Here is a 15,278-nt window from a genome sequence, read left to right as displayed (position 1 = left end):
AAACATGAGAAGCTGGTTTGCTAGAAAGGAAAGCTCTTGTGCTGAGATCTCCAGTAATTAGCAGCAACAAGACCTACAGAAATTTATGAGGGAAAAAAAAATAGCAAACCCTTCCTGTTTGAATGTTCTCTTTTCACATGTTTTGCTTGGAAGACTAGCTTTAAATACAAACACAGACTGGGTCTCAAATACAGAAGAGATTCATGCTCTGCAAAAGTCATATGCTCAGATTGCAAATCAAATGAACTTGGGTCAGTGCAAGCTTCCTCCTCCCCAATCTCCCCCCTCCCAAAAAACTTCTACCTTGTTAACAACTGTCAGATTGACAGCTCTATACTTTTCTCCAAGCACCTGGAAGGCAATTTGGTTACTGCTGGCAAATGCTTTAGGTCCTCCTTGGAACACAATTGTAGACCAAAGCCGCTAGAGAGTAAAGGGCAGACTTCCTTAGCCGCTGCTGCACGGTGTGATTCGGTAATAATTTAGCAATCTCAGTGCAGCAATGGCTTATGTGCCCTGCTTATCAGTTTGCAGCGGAGCTGCTGTTGATTGTGCAGAAACCTACCTGCTTTCATTATTCCCTTGAAGAAGTATTCTTCACCTGGCTCATGGAGCAGCGCAGAGTCTCCCTGATTCACATAATGAGATCCCCAGGCAGAGCTGAAACCCTGACCTAGATTTCAATGGCTCTCCAAGCTGCGTTTATGCACCTTCAGCATGGTTGTGTTTACTCTTTTAAATTGCAGATAAACTGCAAATTAAAGAGAACCATGGGTCTTGTCTTATTTATTTATTTATTTAGTTTATTTTTCCAGTTTAAACGCATTCATCTCTGCTTTGTTGTCCTGGCTTTGCCTTTCTTTGGCTTCATTGGATAGTTCAGAAGAAAGCTTGAAACAAAATGAAGACTTACTCAAATAGATAGCAATAGCATACACTTGGAAAAACAACACTAGCAGATCAGCAGTGATTTCATTGGGAAGGAGGACGGCAGGTCTGATCCTGACTGAACACACAGAGTTTGTTAGTGTTGGGTTATTCTGCATTATTGTGTGGGAAGGTCCCAGGAGCAAGTACAGCTCCAGGGATGCAGGCCTCTGTGCGTTGTTGAGGATGGTGTTCAAACTCCACTACCAATGGAGAGGATCATTATTCCATTTCCCTGGTAGCAAATTGCAAGGAAAACTCAAGCTAAATCTGCACATTGATACGAAGGAACACAGAGAGCAAGAGGTGGTTCTCAAGAGTTATTTGGCTAATATCATCACTCATCACCACCGGGGTGTCCAGCCCCTCTCCCATGCAGGATTATCACTTAGGTGTTCGGACCTAACTTCCAGAAATCCCTAGCAGTGCTCAGACTCTTCTGCAGCTGAGACCAGTGGCAGCAGGATTAGGCCACCAAGAGGATTCTGAAAACCCCTCACACACAGAGCAGCCCTCCTTCCCCTTCCAAAATCCATCATGACATGGGGAAGAAAATACCCAAAGCTTGACCACCTTCCATTACAGCACGGGATTGCCATTCTCTGTGTGCACATCCTCACCACAGAAGCTGATGAGGTGATTAGCAACCATTAATGTCCTGTGGGAAACCAGGGGGGGTCCCAGATTTCCTTTGCTAACTTACCACTACTGGAAAGCACAGAGTTCTTTTCCCAGTCAGAGATGCAGGAAGTGGAATTTGTCTCCTTGAGCAGACATCTTCTACCTTCTAAAAACCTGCCTGTGGACACACTGGAGGTCCCTGGATGAGGCCGCTCCAGAGCAGGGCTGGTGTGAGTAGTGGGTATGTGCTCTGTGGAGCCTGCTGAAGCCTTGCTCACATTAAAAAGCAAATGAGTGGGTGACAATTAAAGTGTTGCATATTTTTGCCTAAAAATAGCTCTCCCACAATCTCACCCCACTTATTTCAGCACAGCACTGAGCTGCCATTAATTTACACTTACCAGAAAAGAGAAGGAATTATAATGGTTTACTTCCTTACATAAATATTCTCTATTTTAGTGCCTGACGTTGTGGAATCTCTTTGCAGCCCAACTCAGAGGTCCCAGCGAGGGCTGATGGTACTTGCAATAGTAAAAACACACTTTCAAAACCATTTTTAGAAATCCCTGTCAGTGTCTGGATATCTACAGAGCTGTGAAAGTCCAGCTGCCCCAGAAGAGCTGTCAACAAACAGGAGCTTCCCAGCAGCCAGCCCTGTAAGGTAGAGGCACAGGTCTCCACTGCAGGCACAGGTGGAAGGCAGGGAAGAGCTCTGCCCTTCTGAGCCCATCAGTTTACACTTTGATTAATCTTGCTGAGAACAAAGTAACCACAACAAAACCAAACCTGAACTATGCAACAGGACTGAGAGGTGGAAAAGAGTGGTAGAATCAAGGCCCTTTCTGCACTCAGAGTGAGACAGGGTTTGAAGAGTTTTTAAGACTGAGAAGGGAATGTAGCTCCGCACTGAACGTGTGGGAAGCTGGAGACAAAGTCTGAACAGTCTTCTTTAAATCAAGGACTTTCTTTTCACCTCTGCTTTTGCTTTGTGATAGGTACCACAGTCCTTCCCCCTCAACTGCTCTTTGTGCACACCAACAGAGTCTGTGGAGCTGAATTCTGCACCACCCTGCTCCCAGTGCCTCAAAGAGCCATGCTTATGCCCAGGAGCTAAATCTGAAATAAAGCCCTGCCCTTCATGATGGGAAGTGTGACAATCGATCCTTAGGTGAGCAGGAGTCCTCTTCCCATCCCCGCTGTGGTCTGTACCCTCCTGAGCTGCTCTGTCCTGGGGCTTTCAACCACACGGCTATTCAGCAGGTCAGAGCCCTCTCTCACCAGGCCAAAAGTTACCCCACAACAAAATGCTTTGCAGTGACACTGGCAGAGATAGGGAGCCAGCCTCCTCCCTTCACAACATGCAGCTCTGGCAGACAAAGCAAATCCCTAAAGCATTCTCTGCTGCACGAAATGCTGTAAGCCAGCTGTGAAGCCACCTCCTCACTGGCATGGTACCCCACACCAAAGACAGAGCCTACCTCTCAGGCTGACAGCCGGCCAAAAGAAGAGTAGAAAAAATTTGTCCAAGAAGTGACATTAGCTTTTCTTTCAATGGTTCACTGAGCAAACGTTTGGAAACTAGTCCCTGTAATGAGATGGGTATTACATTGCTGTTGTGCACCTGGGGCTGTCTACTCTGACCGTTTTCCCCACAGGTACGCTCATGACACTACTCAAAGCCTATTGCTGGCCCTGCTCATGCAGCCTGAACACTGCACTGCTGTTTTCAGTCAGGGCTTTTGATAACCGTTTTGCAGGTAGAAGTCGCTGTCCCTCAAGCGCTTGCACCAGTAGCCTCTTCCGTTCATCGTTAATCTTCAAAACACAAGTTGGTTAAATGAGAAAATCTAGTCTTTTCCAGCCACCCTGATAGCACTGTCATGCCCTGTTGTGATGGCCATGACTGCCCATTAAGTCTCCCAGTTTGGGCTTATCTGCACTGGTGTGACCATTTGGTGCATTACCCACCCCATCTCGCTCTCATCTCCAGTCTGTTCCTCTGCGCCTCCATATGGCACAAACCAGGGCTGTGATGCGGATTAGAAGAGCTTTATAATTTATCTTGTTTGATTTAGATCTTCAAAGCTCTCTGAAAAAATTTAAATCTGTATTTTGGGAGAGAAAAAAAAAGTACATTTTTGAAACAGCTCCTGTTTAAGCACATGAGACAAAAGACAAGGAAATGGAAAGCCAGAGTGACCAGCAAGGTGTGGAAGCCCTTTTTCCCTCTTTTGTTGAGTGGCTGGGGCCGTCACTGCTGGCACAGTGGGCAGCACTGCAGGGTTGACCCTACCTGGTAATTACAGGCATGGTCCAAGTGAAGGACCAGGCTGTTCCCTAGACAGCTCTGGCAGGAGCAGCTTGTCTTCAGGTGATTAGAGAAAAGAGTGAAAGGATGATGAAAGCAGTGAGCAGCGGATGTGCCCACCTGGCTGTGAGGTGAGAGGCTGGAGGAGTCCCTACCTGTTTGAGACTGTTGTGGCTCCCTGGGCAATGCGAATGCACTTTGGGCTTGTTTACTGCCCACATTTTGTGATGTGTCCCTGGGAAGATAAGTGACCTGTATAAATACAGATTAATGCAGTGAAAAAGATTTGGATGCTTAAATGGGTAGCTTTTAGAAGAGATAGCTGCTGCAGGACCCCACTGCCTCAAAAAAGGAGGAGAGAGGGATTCAGGAAAGGTTATTCCCTGCCCGTGTGTTCCCATCAGACATACAGAGTGCCTTTTATTTATTTATTTCGAAACAGCACTGGAGAACCACGAGACCAGTAATGACCTTAATGAGCTAAAACTGCTGACCAGGACTTTGCTGTATTTAATTAAGACTCAGGTACACTCATAGCATTAGCAAGGCAATGACAGGGAGCAGTGTGCAGCACTCTGGCAGCTCCCCATGAAGGACCTACTCTCAGTCCATCACCTCTTCCAGAGGAAGACCTCTGTGCCAGGAGCTTTCCCTTGGCCAGGTGGCACTGCTGGCCATCCGTAGCCAGTCCCCTATCCCAGCAGGACTGCGCACCCTCCCCAGTCTTGCATGTCCACAGGAGGGAACCCCAGCCTTCAAATTAGCAATGCCTGAGAAATTAGCGATATGAATAGACAACAACCTACCAACCAGCAGCACTGGTGGATGCCCTAGAGGTGGTATGGGTTCTTTTATGTTCTTCTAAATTAGATTCACAGAAATTCGTTTGATGATGCCAATACTGCAGGCCCAGGAGTGCTACATCATCCTTTGTGGGCGCATAAATACGTGTTTCATTTTGTCACATTTAGTATCGGCGATGATTTCACACACAGCTGTAGATCACCTCCCATTTGATCACAATCTGCCACACTTTTCTAGCCATTCAAATTTATAGCAACACTAATAGTTCGAAAATAATGGTGTTTACTGTATACTAGATTTCTATAAATTAGGAGGAAGCAAGAGATCCTAACAAAGACCTCAGAAAGCAACAAAGCTGGACTGAATGTCAGCTTTTTCACCCCGATTAACACATCCTTGTCTATTGGCAAAAAGTTTCCATTGCAGCTGTGAGAAAATAATGCCATGGATTATGTCACGTCGATTCAAAGTGAAATTCAAAGCCAAAGAGAAAGCAGAAAAGCATTCCCCACGTTCTCACAGAAAATATCACTGCCTCAATTAGGTGCTACAGATGCTTGGAGTAAACATATTTTCCACCAGTTTTCTTAGAATCGTACCCACTTAAATCTCCAGTATTCTTCTACATGTTCATTTTTCACCCCAGTTTAATACCACGCCTCTGGGTGTTGGTGGTTAAGGGGATACTGCCAAGCAAGGAAAGCCAAGAAAAGCTGGGATAAGAAGGGAAAATATGGCTTTTTAATAGTAAATAAACTTCTCAGCCTTAATGGTATGGCTGCTGTCAGCATAACTCAGAGGAGGGAAAAAAAAAAAATCTCAGTGCCAGTTGTACCTTTCATTTCTTGGACCATGTGAATGCCCAATTCTCCAGTTTTCAATCTGCTTCCAATCCAATGGAAATAATGCACACAACTGAGCATTCAAACCTGTAATAAATCTCATCTTTATGTGGAATTGCTGGGATCCAGAATGGAAACAAAACTAGACAACACTTTTCAATATTTCAGTAAATATCAACTTCTTTCCAGTAAAAATTTGAGTTCCAGGGAATCAAAATATGCTGTTGATATAGCTAGCACATAGCTGTAAGGTCAAAATTGAGACATCAAGTATCTGGAAGTAGCAAAAAGCTGCCAGCCAGAGTAAACTGGGAGCATCCCAAACATGAATGTCCTAGAAGATAAAAACCTCCTCACCTACAAAACTCCTTCCCAGCAGTGCTGATGGTTGGGGTAGCCCAGAGGTGGGAATGACGATGGAGCAGCAGATTCCTCCCTGGCTGCAGCATCACCTTCCATTGCACCTGTGATGGGAAGCTGGAACTGAGGCTCTACTTCTGCTCACTGCTAGAGTGGATTCAACTTAGTCCGCTCAGTGCTCAGCTTGGTGGTGCACATGCAGCCAAGTCCCCCTGAATGTGCCATGCTGTTTTCCACATACACCAACAGAAAGTTACTATTATCTATACCCTTCCTTTGCAAAAGTGGCAGGGGAGGAAGAGGGGAAGAAATCACCTGTTTTAGAGGCACTACAAAGCAGCTTACTTTAGAGCTAAAAATTTCTGGCAGATGGTACCCAACATCTGGGAGAATGTTAATGTCCAGATATAAAATTTGGTTTCCTTATTTGTCTTTATTGGGATAGTACTTGGCTACAGTGTGTTGTGATAAGATCTATTTCCTATGCCTGTCTCTTAAATTTAAACCTCAAAGCCATGTTTATAAACATTGCAACCTATCAGTTATTACTGTAGTTCAGGGCTGAATTCAGATCAGTGATGGTATGCATAAATTTGTCACGTAGAAGCATATCTGCAATGCTTCCTCAAACAAACTTCCAAGAACGATTTTTTTTTAAAGAGATGGCTGAAAAGAACAAAAAAATAGATTATATTAGCATATCCCAGGAAAACAAATGGTTTGACCTTGTAGGAATAAAAGTAGGAACAGCTCCATTAATCACTTAACCCACAAAGGTTCACTGTTTTGAGAGCAGGAATCATCCCACTTTATTCATCGTTGACAGCAGCAGGCACAGCAGGGAGCACAAGCCACAGCAAACACTCCTAAGCCCTGCAATAACTCCGCACAACAGCCATTCCCAAGACACAGACTTTGCCTGATGAAGCATGGGAAGGCTGCCGAATCAGAGTTCCTTGAGCCTCTCCCAGCCGGTCACCAGGGAGCTGTGAGTGCTCCACTGAGCAGCAGACCTGAGGGTGATGCTGGGCTCCTGTCTAGGAGCCTTGCCCACCCCAGCATGTCAGGGCTTGCTGGGGTGCAGCAGCACAGCATGCTTTCCATTCACACCTTGCCCTTTCCTGCAATTAGCTCTGGTTTTGGAGTCAGTGGAGAAATCTGGGTTTCCCTCTTCTGACTGCTGCTGTGGCTCCCCCCAGCCCTGCCAGGGATGCCATGCAGATTTTGCTTTCCATCAACCATGCAGGAAAACCATGGGTCCTCTCTGTTTAGGATAGCAGATCAAGCCTGTTCCCAGCTGAAATGCTGCAGGAGAAAACAACAGTCAAAGTAAAAATAGCTTCTTCCCAGTGCTGCGCTGAGAGCCCTTTGTGCCAGCTTTCCAGGGGCTGAGGAAAGAGAGCAGCTCTATTAGCTCTCTAAATTAACAGCTAGGGTACCAAGGGCTATCTACAACAGCTGCACACCTGAAAAGCCTGGAAAAATATTCCCATCAGAGGCATGGGAGTAAGAGACCTGGAGACATGTGTCTTTTAAAGGCTGTATCTCTCCTAACATCTCTTTCTTCTTCTACCATAAACACGAGCAAGAGCAGACAGGCAAGGGAAGGATGCTGGCAAACACAGCCTGCCACAGAGCCTGTGGATAGCCCAGCTGTTACCAGCAACATAGATGGAATGGGAATATTTTCTACAAACCAAGTAAAATCTAATGGTAACAGTTTCGAGAGCCCAAGCCCCTTCGCAGTGCATTAGCAGTTATTACTCCAGTCTTTCACCTCCCTCACCACTACACCTAGCTCCCAAGGTCACTGTGGAGAGACAGCATCACTCCCGTGCACAGCCTGCCCAAGATGGTGCTCATTGTGAAGAGGCTGCAGGCTTCTTCCCTTCCAGCATCAACCAGGGTGTATCCTGGAGGCCCTTCCTTCCCTTCCTTAGCCTGGCTGCTGGGCTGGCTCCACCTGCCTCACCCCTGGCTAGTGTCCAGCTTCAGCTTCCGGATTTGGGTGGCAAGGGATAGTCAGACACAGAAAGGCTAATGAAAACCAGGCCAACATTCATTCCAAAGCATTTGGAAACCAAGTTGCTGCGCTGTATACATAACTTTGGACACCTCAGTTTGAAAGGGTTAATTTACCAAGTTATTTCCTCATTCTACTGCTAATTCACCAATATTAAATAGACTATTAATGCTTAAACTATAGATAAAAGCAATCCCCAAAAGCAAAAATGATTCACCCTGCATGAAATGCTAGCAGGTTAACTGAAGTAAGGACTCCACCAGTAGAGCCCTGGCTCTGTTATCAGCATCTCAGTGAAGGACAAGTGCAACTAGTGAAAGCTGGGCACTAAAAGCAGCACAGCATCCAACAGCCTTCACCCACTTGTACGACACCTTCTTACAAGGGCAGATTTACAGACAGGATATCCTTTGATTAACCAGTGACATACTGGATCAGGGGCATCTTTCCCTATTATAAATTCCTGAAGTTAAGGAGAAACAAACTCTGTGGAAGACCTTATCTTTTACAGGTGCTCTATGAAGTAACACTGGGGAAAAAAAAAAACAAAAAAAAGGATAGACTCATTCACAGCCTCACACTTACTTCAGTTCATTACGAAAAGGTAAGTTTCTTCCCTTGTGCTATTGGCGGTAGGTTGAGATTTCCTTCCTGTCACCTCATAACAGAGTTCCCATCCCACAGTGGCGCCTGCCTTGCTTATGGTCAGCTCAGAAACTTTGCTGGGGATTGCCAGTATCAGGTCCTGATGACTCCACCAGCCAGGTCTGTACAGAGTCATACATGACTGCCCTCAGCACTGGTATTGCTGTTCCAGAGGGTGACCACAAGTTGCAATAAGCTAAATGAGGTTTTTTACCTTCTGTACCCAGAGCAGGATATTTCTCTCCAGTGAGGTCAGGTGTTCCCCAGAGACCTTCTGTTACCTTTGGCCAACTAAATAATTCCATGTGAGGAAAAGGGAAAGAAAAAGAAACTCACCTTTGCAAACATTAGCATGGGCTGCAAGAAATGCTTAGGTAAGATGACGAGATAAAATGAGATTGCTTTTAATAGCAAACCCATGTTTTCTTTGGCCTATATGCAACCTAAAGCTTTCCAGGTGCTCAAGCTTAAACTAGTCTTATAGATCTAGAGAGACATTCATTATTTAACAAGCACAAAGAGGCCTGAGGAAATGATTGCTTCTTCCTCCTATTCTGTACACAGGTAGAGCTAATCCTGGCTCTCGGATCAGAGAGGCGGTTTTCATCTGCTCTAAAAGCCTGAGTTTTGTTTTTCCCTTCATTTCCTTCCTGCTAAAGACCTCCTTGGTGCAGAAAGCCCTGAAGGTTACCCATGCTCTCTTAGCAGGAGCTCAGCTTTGGGCAATCCCTGCTTGAAGTCAGATGCTGAGGCCCCAAAGATGGACACTTGCTCTCAGAGGTACAGTTGGAGCCCACCAGAAACTGCTGCTGGCAGCTTCATGTTTCAGTTCTTTATCTGGTTGTCAGAAAGGGTGCATGGGGTAGAACACTCATTTCTCAACACCAGGTAAATACTGGCTGCCAGGAAGCTGGGAAGATGCTACAGGGACTAATGTAGCAGTGACCTCGCCAAGCTGCTTCATCTGTTCCCAAACAGCGAGATGATCACCATCTTTGCTATGCTGCCCATGCATCCAGACTGCAGGGCCAAAGGCTGGTTGTCCAAGTCATCCCTCTGACCCTTCTGATCAGAAATGCAAACAATTAATCTCCTGCCTAAACTTACAGCGAATGCTTCATGTCAGGGAAAACGAACTGCTCCAAAGGGTTGTCCTGGGAAATTAACAGCTATAACGATTTCCAGAAGCACACACTGTTCCCAAGACAGATGACTCAGTGGATTCATCTTGTCATGGTATTTTGTTCTCAGCCTTGGACACCAGAGCCCCCAAGTACCTTTTGCCTTACCTTTTGCCACACAGCATCCTCATTTTACAGTTAGTGTGAGACAGATGCCATGAGGAAGGAACAGGGAAGCTAATTCTTACTGCCTAGAAGTACAGATATATCAACAATACCAACAAATACCAACAACAAGCTGGTGTTGGCTTCTGTCAGGTTTTTACCATTACAGTCATCAGCCCTGTAATGGGTGTTTCCTAACTATCACATTTAATGCTGGCTGCATTTTTCCACAAGGGTTTGTACAATTTGTGACTACTTTAACTCAATTAATTAGGAAAAAAAAAAGGAAAGAAAAAAAAACCCAATCAATCAAAAATATCCAGATGAGACTTTTCTTATGCTCATTTTTTAGGCTGTGTTGAGCAATATTTTCTCCACGCTTAACTAGAGTGGAAACAATGTAGATTTGAGAAGGAGCCCTTACATCAAGCTAAGGCATACTGCAAAAGACAGGCTTTGTGAAAGAAGGGAGCTAAAGTAGGTCAGAATAAAACAGGCAAAAGAGACACATGTTCCTCATCTATCACATAATTTTATAAGATGCTGTAAGTGAAGTTAGTTTCAAGAGCTGGCTGCAACTGGTCTTCCTAAGGAATTTTCAAGGGAAATCAGTAGAGCTTCAGCTTTATGTTAATCCTCCATAAGGAAGCATAGTTTATTTCCCATGAAAAAGGGTATTTGTAGTCAGAACTTCATTTCTATTCAAACCTCCAAGTGGGATGTGAGTGGGGTGATGCTGTGAGCCTTCTGTTTGCCCACTGGATCAAGTCTGGTTTATCTGTTATGACCCAGAGGTATGATTTCTACTAAGGCAAAATAATCCAGCTGTATGTGTTATGTACCTCCTCTGAGCTGCAGGGAACACGTTTTGCAGTCATTTAGGAATAACTCAGTGCTGCAAAGCCTCTTGTCAATCTTTGCAATGTCCACAGTCAACAGAAAAACAGCTGGGAAGAACTACAGGGAAACTAGGTGGAAAAGCTCAGTCTTCACCTACTGCCCAGCAGCAGCCCTGTGACACAGAGAGCAAGGTGGGATGTTGATACTTGATGTCACACCTTTCTAAGCAAGCCAGTGATGGCTCCTATGCTCTTCCATCCCAAAGTTTAGCACTTGCTTCTCACTTCCCCATGCTCCTATTGCCTTACCATAGTTCCCAACAATGCAATGAGATGCTTTCCACCTTAACCAGGGACTGCAGTCAGCACAGAGTCCCAGGCAAGACCTTTCTCGTGGAGGCATGCACACAGATGTGATTAAATGCACCTTATTGCTGCTGTGCTCCGCAAGGTGGAAACACTCTGCATAAGGCGAAGTCAGAGCTATTGCTGCTGTCCGTAGCCAATGTATTGAACTGCTGTATCTTTCAAATGCAGTTTTTCACTCTTCATTTAAAATAGCAGTGCTTTCTTTAAGGCAGAGCTGATGACAGAAGAACAATCTACCCTGGCCATTTCTATTGCAGTCCTGGCAAAATATTTTGGCTCAGCCTTCAACTGTCTCTAGGGCCTGTGTATCTGTACTACCCAGCTTGCTTTACCAGACCTTAAGGTGGGCCATGGGTGACAGCTGAAGAATCGCTGTTTAATCCCATTTGAAACTCCATTTGGCTTTGTCCTAAACTGGAACACAAAAGGTCACATTTTTGAAACCTCCCTTGAAGCGTGGGAGCTCAGAGCATTCTTGGCTCAAATGCTTCTTGTGGGGAATCAACCACATGAACCTGCTCAGATGAGCAGCTGTCAAGCTGGGTTCGAAGGCCCCATGCTCCTCACTGCACATGTGCGTTGAACTCCTGACAGAGCACCTACCCCACAGTGAGTTAGTCACAGGAGGGTGTTAAGCTACTGTGGTTTAGCCAAAATGCTGGCACAGAGCCACCGTTGTAAAAGCAGACAAGCATCAACATTTCATCAACATTTCCCAGAGGAAATTTCTCCTCTTGATTTCCCTGATGGAGAATTGCATTCCCCTCCTCCCCCACATCAAGCGCTCGTTTTTTCTTTTCTAAAAAAAGAAACACTACCTTTTACTGAAACCACGTTATTTCTCTCAGGAAATTGTGAGGGTAACTTCCCAGATAGCTCAGCTTAAGCAATCTTCTGTACAGCATCTGACACCAAGAGATGCAGGCTTTCCATTCAAGAGGTGTCTTGCCAGCCTGGAATACTATACTGTGTTGCCTTTTCATCACTAAAGCTTCAACCTGGAAAAAACACAGGAAACCTGTAATACAAAAGCACATGGGTATCTCAAACAAACAAAAAACAACAGAAAAACAGAGTTTTGCTGCTTTTGCAGTCTGGTCACAAGAGTCCAGATGTTTTCAGGCTGTTGCAGAATTCAACAGCAAGTTCAGTTCAGTGTCAGCCATGAGTCTGAAACACATCCATAAGGACATAAGCACTATGTACAAGATCATCTTATTGTTCTTATTGAAGTGTTAAATTGAACACAAACACCTGCCATAGTTACAAGCAGATCTTTTGGAAGGACGGAAGGTAAAGTGAAGGAGATATAGTGCTTACTCAGATAATAGAGATTGTCCTTTCAATACATCAACAAACTTTAAAGAAGGTTTATACAGCACTTTAGGAAACTTGTAAACTGTAGAAAACTTGAACTTTTGACAGGTATGATGACAACTTTCAGAGATCAGTGATGGATGCTAAGCCATGGATGTTCTGGCCAAAAAAGGGTTCTTACTGATAACCCCTCTGGGAAGCCAGGGCCTATATACATCTATGAATCTATTTTGTTCTGCTACAGACCTTGTCCCACCAAGCGCATGGACAGGTTGCCAAACCTGTAACCACCCAGAGCACAGCATGTATGTTCAATGAAAGGTGATATTAGAAGTAACACGGGAGAGCACAGGAAGTATCTCCTTTGGAGCAGGCTGCAGCAATGCCATAAAGCCTGGAAGTTGAGCTTTGCACTAAGAGTGAGTTCTTTGACATATAAAAGCAAAACACAGCAGAAAGCAAACCCTTTACAGGTATGTACTCTTAGTAGTCATGTACGGTGAAACCTGTGCTAGCTTGAGTGTAGCACACGAAGCCTGCTCAGCCTGACCCTAGGACCTTTCCTTGACCTACCACTAAGAACTGAATGTGTAGAATATGTTAGTTGTACTTATTAAAAATCTTCCCATGAGACATACAGATATTATCTTCTGCCATGGCCCCAAAAACACTTTACATGACAGTTTCCTGAAAAATCAAACAAAAATTTATTTTGAGCAGAAAGATGATGACAGACTTCAGTGGGATTAAGCAATTCCTCTCAGCATTTTTGTGGGTTTAACTAAACCCAGAGATTACAAGCAGAAAGGAAAGAACCACCCCCAGATTTTCCATTAAGAAAAAATAAAAGCAGTGAAGAAACATTCTGAAGGAACTATAGAAGGTAAACAGGCCAGTTAGACATGACATACTGCAGCCTTGACCTCCCAACAGCAGCTCTGTTACTCCCATTCAAATCAACTGCTGATACGGTTTTCCTCTCACCCAGCAGCTCCAGCTGTTTCTGAATGCTTCTGCTTTCCAAGCTTGTAGAAGGAGACCACACATACAGGGAGGAAAGCAAAACACATTAAAAAAATCCAGTAAAACCTTTGGCTCTATGAGCACCAAGAGACTGAACAAAACTGCAGCACCTCTTCAACAACTTGCTTCCAACAGCGAGAGAAACAGGAGCAGGGCAAGTATCACAGATAAGCAGGCTGCTTCTGCAGAGAAGTTCAGGGAAGTTACAAGTCAGTGAGTCACTCCTCATGACAGAGGGGAAAAAACCCACTCATAGGTCTTGAGAAGTCAGATAGACTGATTGCACCATCTTTGCAACAGGAATCTCAGATTAAAGCATCTCACCTGCTGCTTCATGAGCACTGTACAGCCCTCCAGATGACAGAGTTGGTCATTTTGGATGCACAACATGTACAATTGACAGGAGAATAAACCTGAATCATGCTGAATGCTTTTGTCAGAACAGGAAAAAACTTCAGTCATCTCACACAGAAAACCACATTGCAAAATTAGAGGTGAAGCCTGCCAGGATGGATTTAGCTATGTTTATGAGGTGCCTGTCAGTGATGTGCACACTGTCGACAAAAATTAAACAATGTACTTGATTGCTAGAAGAAGGACCAAAGATCAGCAGAAGTTCATGGAGGAGCTTGTGCATTTTCACACAGAAGACTAAGGCTGAAGATGTTAAGGGTATATACACCCTGTAAGTACACTGGAATTTATAATGTGTTTTTATAATACACATTCTTGTACACGTGTTTATGCATAAAGATTATGTACCCAAATCCATTTTCTATTTAGGCCTTGAAATTCTCATAAGCATTTTAGTTCTGACATAACCTCTGTGTTCCCAGTGCCCCCACTGCCACTGCCCTGTAATGGCCGTGGTGGGAATACTGCCTCAAGCCTGGGCAGCCCTCTCCCACAGCACACTGTGAATGCTCCAGCCATCACCTACCTTGTCAGACATTACCTGCAGAGATGTTAGCATCACTTTTCTGTCACCCTTCCTTGGTGGTACAAGTCTGGACCACTTTCATATTGCAAAGAAGAGACACCTGAGATAAATGTCACTAAAATGATGCTCATATACAACATGTGATTTGGAAGATTAATGCAGCAAGTCCCAGTGAAAATATGTCTCTGAAGCAGGGTCTTGATGTATTAATCCTTGCTAGCACCTGAAAACTGATAACTTTTTAATGACACAAATGGTAAATTAATAAATTCTAGGATATTAAACCTGAAATAGAATAGAAAGAGTGAAGTAAATATCAATATCTCTTATATCAACAAGAAAAGTCTACAGAGATTTCCTAAACAAGGCTGGGAAGTCAGACTTAACTTCTTTCTTAAGTAAACAGCAAAAGAGGAAACAAATGCACTTTTAAACAAGTTATTACAGTTGTTAGCTGCTTGTTACATGATCTCCAAAGAGTTAAGTACCAAAGGCCAGCAGTTTTTCCAGGGTGTTTTGCATTTTTCACTACTTATACTGAGAGCCATTGAGCACATTACCACATGCAAACATTTCCCACAAGCACCGTTCCTCTGTAAATGGCTGGCTTCTGCTCCAGTTGACAGTCGACCAGATGTGAGAGCTTGGGAGGCTTGGGGACTACTGAGCACTGCTCTGGCGTGCTGGGGTGGCAGCCAAGCCACATAGAAAAGGACAAGTCAGGTAACTTGTTACAGCAGCTATTTTTCCACTTATGCTTTTTGTGACTCCAAATAAGCATATAAAATGAAATGCAACGGTGAAGTGCATCTGGGTGTATGCAAGGTCAGGCTTGGAGGGGGAGGCAGGCAGGAGCAGCTGCCCTGCAAAAGGGCTGAGTCACTGGGAGCTGGGATTAGGGTCAGCAATGATGCAGTGTGGGATGGGGTAGGGAAAGGTTTGGGGCACAAACACTTAGCCCTACTGTGGCCCAA

At 44.6% G+C, this 15,278-nt stretch overlaps 1 long non-coding RNA gene across 1 annotated transcript; it reads right to left on the bottom strand.

Moving 5' to 3' along the window:
* Positions 1-6,673: 6,673 nt before the first annotated feature.
* LOC133268225 (uncharacterized) lies at positions 6,674-12,073 on the bottom strand. The gene is made up of 3 exons (XR_009743010.1): positions 11,843-12,073; positions 11,262-11,438; positions 6,674-7,167 (listed from the first exon to the last, which is right to left on the bottom strand). It is a non-coding gene; the product is annotated as an uncharacterized LOC133268225 (long non-coding RNA).
* Between the last annotated feature and the right edge of the window lie 3,205 nt (positions 12,074-15,278).

This window comes from Pezoporus flaviventris, unplaced genomic scaffold, assembly GCF_033815535.1.
Source record: "Pezoporus flaviventris isolate CSIRO_AGI_PZ_B2104156 unplaced genomic scaffold, CSIRO_AGI_Pfla_v1 ptg000013l, whole genome shotgun sequence".
NCBI classification, from domain to species: Eukaryota; Metazoa; Chordata; class Aves; order Psittaciformes; family Psittacidae; genus Pezoporus; species Pezoporus flaviventris.
Note: the sequence above shows the minus strand (reverse complement) of the source record. Positions and strands in the feature narration are given on the sequence as shown.